General features: G+C 46.4%; 1 protein-coding gene across 6 annotated transcripts in view; it reads right to left on the reverse strand.

Moving 5' to 3' along the window:
• Positions 1 to 4,015, reverse strand: part of LOC126399933 (glucagon-like peptide 2 receptor) — a 346,627-nt gene that overhangs the window by 84,232 nt on the left and 258,380 nt on the right. Inside the window, exon 1 of one of the 6 annotated variants that reach the window (XM_050060283.1) lies at positions 3,740 to 4,009. The exons of the other annotated variants lie outside the window; for them this stretch is intronic. The gene's annotated coding sequence lies outside the window, so the exon portion shown is untranslated. Of the gene's footprint in view, positions 1 to 3,739; positions 4,010 to 4,015 lie in introns of those variants that run through there. 6 annotated transcript variants of the gene reach the window in all.

The raw sequence follows: 4,015 nt of genomic DNA on the forward strand, positions 1-4,015 counted from the left end.
GTGACGATATACGAGTATAACATCACTCCCTCTTGTGTAATATTGCTTAAATATTGTGCACTTATCTACACTACACTGCTTTGTTGTGTGTGTGTGTGTGTGTGTGTGTGTGTAAGAATCTCCATTAATCGTGCAATTTAAATGTGAAAAGTTTCATTGACTGATCGTCAACTGTGTGTATGTGGAGGAGAGGGGCGGAGGGAGCGGAGCTGTGGAAACATCTTGCAGTCCAACATACTATCATGCATTTAAATAACTTATTTGACAGATATATAGAGAGAAAGGCGACATTTAGAGAGCAAGCTCAAATAAGCAACTCCACTTTAGATACAAGACCAAAAAACTGCAACCCACTACGACCAATATGTGTAAGCGACTTCACATAAAACAAGCCCAAAGTCACCGCTAATAAGCAGCCCTGACAACCATGACAACCCTGCTTGTGAATACCCGCCCTACTCTGCCTCTGATTGGTTTATGATGACATTTTACTCTCCCTAAGCCAATCATCATCACTTATTCTTCCCCGTCACCTGCCCTCAGCAAAGAAAACAAACTTTAGTGCTCCGCTGAGAAGGAGCTTGTTTGGGTGAAAGCCGCTGCAGTGAACTCAAGTAAAGCCGATTAACGGCGCATGTTATTGTGAATAATGGGAACCGGGTTATAACGGGGGAGACAGTAACTTTTTTGATTACTCGTTACTAAAAAAAGTAGCACCGTTAGTAACGCCGTTTATTTACAACGCCATTATTCCCATCACTGGTTACGAGACCTACTAGCTACAGTAGCTAGTGCTAGCTCTCTAACTAGCTGCACCACCGGCTAGCAACGTTACAGTTTACATAGGTATTTAGGATACAAACTAAACTACTAGCATTGATATAACTCTGTACAGAAAAATAATAGTCGTTCAACATTTTATTCCCTATTTTCAATAACTTCAATCTTACTTAAGAATAAGAATAAGAATACTTTATTGTCACCGTTAACATTGTCAGACAATATCAATGTGAAAATCTGTTTAGCAGCTCCTATTTGGCAGTAGTATAAAAAAAGAATAGTAAAAATAAAAATAACATTATAACAGTATGGGAAAATAAAATAACATTATAACAATATAAGATAAATATATTCAAAAGAAACAATATGAACAATATAAATAACCTATAATAAAACAGTATTATGTACAGATATTATTTAGGTGCAGGAGGTTGTGGAAAGTCAAAGGGTTTTGTGGAATTTGGGGTGGGGGGGTGGGGGCATTGCACTCAGTATTTTAGTGTGGTTCCAGTGTCAGTCTTTGGGTGGGATGGGTGGGTGATGGCTTTGACGGCGTGGGGGAAGAAGCTGTTACTGAGTCTGGCTGTTTTGGCTTTAAGAGTGCGGTATCTCTTTCTAGAGGGGAGGGGGGAGAATAGGGAATGTCCTCACCCCCCGTTGTAGGTCCTTCCTGTCCTCTGCGGTGCAGCTGGTGAACCACACTGTGCAGCAGAAGCTCAGGATGGACTCGATGGAGGCCCTGTAAAAGTTAACCAGCAGTGGGCGGGGGAGGTGGGCCTGCTTTAACTTCCTGAGGAAGTGAAGTCGCTGGTGGGCCTTCCTCACCTGATAGGAGGTGTGGACGGACCAGGTGAGGTTGGCTGAAATGTGGAGACCAAGGAATTTAAAGCTCTCCACCCTCTCAACTTCCTTTCCTTTGATGGAGAGGGTGGGGGGCTCAGTCTTTTTGGATTTTCTGAAATCCACAATAATTTCCTTGGTTTTGGCTGTGTTGAGGTCCAGGTTGTTATGGAGGCACCAGTCTGTCAGGCGTTCGACCTCCTCCCTGTAGGCTGGCACATCGTTTTTCCTAATTAGTTCTACAATGGTGGTGTTGTCAGCGAACTTGACGATGGTGTTTGTGGGGTGGATGGGGGAACAGAGGGAGAAGAGGAGGGGGCTGAGGACACACCCCTTTGGTGTTCCGGTGTTCAGGATGAGTGTGAAGGAAGTGCGGTCTCCCATCCTGATGTGCTGAGGTCTGTTCCTGAGGAAGTCCAGTATCCATGCGCACAGTGAACTGCCTAAGCCCAGGTTGCTCAGTTTCAGGACCAGTTTCTGGGGGATGACTGTGTTGAATGCGGAGCTGAAATCCACAAACAGCATCCTTACATAGGTGTTGCTCTGGTCCAGGTGAGTGAGGGCTGTGTGGAGCGCCATCATGACAGCATCCTCTGTCAACCTATTAGTTCGGTATGCAAACTGATGTTGGTCAAGGTCAACAGGGATGGCAGACTTGATGGAGTGGAGGATGAGTCTCTCAAAACACTTTGCAATGATGGGCGTGAGAGCCACTGGGCGGTAGTCGTTCAGGCAGTTAACTGTGTTCTTCTTGGGTACAGGAACGATGGTGGCTGATTTGAGGCAGGTGGGAACCACAGACTGTTGAAGCGAGAGGTTGAAGATGGTTGTAAATACCTCTGCTAGCTGGTCTGCGCAGGTCTTGACGACACGCCCAGGGACGCCATCTGGGCCTGACACATTCCTCGCGTTGACTCAGGGTGGCTCCGATCTGGTGTGGCTGCAGCTGAAGCAGGTTATTGCTCGCTGGTGGAGCAGGAAGAGTGTCTGGGTTCCTGCTGTGACGGTCGAAAAGAGCAAAGATCTGGTTCAGTGTGTCCGGGAGGCTGCTGTCTGAGGGAATTGTGGCTGCAGTGCTGTTATTGTAGCCAGTCTGTGTCTTGATCCCCTGCCACATACCTCTGGGGTTGTTGTTGTCAAAGTGGGCCTCGATGCGCTGCAGGTAGCTGTGCTTGGCCTTTTTAATTCCCCTCCGCAGATTTCTCCGTGCCTCTTTGTAGCTTTGTGGGTCCCCTGGCTATGGCTATGGCAGTATAGTGGGATTAGTAGACCAAACTTTCATTCAGGTGCAGCAAGATACCAAGAAATTACAAAACATTGTTTAAATGTTTACTTTTTTACATCTGCACTGGTGTGTTGTGCATACTGTATAGTCTTTGTGGGTCCCCTGATCTAAAGGCAGATTCTCTTGCCCTGAGCAGTGTCCTCACTTCGCTGTTGAGCCACGGTTTCTGGTTGGGGAACGCTTTAACAGTTCTAATCTCTGTCACAGTCTCAGTACAAAAACTGATATAGTCCAGTACTGCAGATGTGTGTCCAATCCAGGCCTGTCCCCTCTGCAAGAACCTCCCAGTTTGTGACATCAAAGCAGTCCTGCAGGGCTGAAGTGGTTTCCTCAGTCCACACTTTGACTAACTTTGTGTCTGTTTTTTGTCTGCAGATCAGAGGTTTGTACGTCGGGATGAGGGAGAGGGACAGGTGGTCGGAGAGACCCAGGTGTGGCAGAGGGCTGGCTTTATAGGCGTTGGAGATGTTGCAGTAAACCTGATCTAAAGTGTTCTTCTCTCTGGTGGGAAAGTTCACATATTTGTGGAATTTGGGCAGGACAGACTTAAGGTTGGAGTGACTGAAATCTCCTGCCACTATGATTACACTGTCTGCCTGCACAGCTAGATGCTGGTTGATGGAGTGAAGTAGTGCTTCCATGGTTAATTTAGCATTAGCTTGAGGGGACACATAAACAGCAATTATCACCACCGATGTAAACTCTCTACACAGAAGGGTCTGCACTGCAACATCATGTATTCAATGTCCGGAGAGTAGTGAGTGTCTTTAACAGTCACGTTAGTGCACCATCTGTTGTCGATGTAAACACAGAGTCCCCTTCCTTTGCTCTTACCAGAGTCTGTTGTTCGGTCGACTCTGAAGACAGCGCAGCCCGCTAGCTCGATCGTCACGTCGGGGATGTTTTGATCCAGCCAGGACAATCAGGATGCAGCAGGGGCGATTCTAGGATCAGAGGTTTAGGGGTGCTGAGCACCCAGAGAGCTGCCCGGCCAGGCAAGATAAATTTCATTGTTTTGTACATTTTAACTCAATTTCATTCCCACATTTGTGAAAGAAAAGCACAACACTTTTTGGGAAAGTCTGTGACTAAACCATCAAATCTGATAAA

Source organism: Epinephelus moara, chromosome 13 (genome assembly GCF_006386435.1).
Source record: "Epinephelus moara isolate mb chromosome 13, YSFRI_EMoa_1.0, whole genome shotgun sequence".
NCBI classification, from domain to species: domain Eukaryota; kingdom Metazoa; phylum Chordata; class Actinopteri; order Perciformes; family Serranidae; genus Epinephelus; species Epinephelus moara.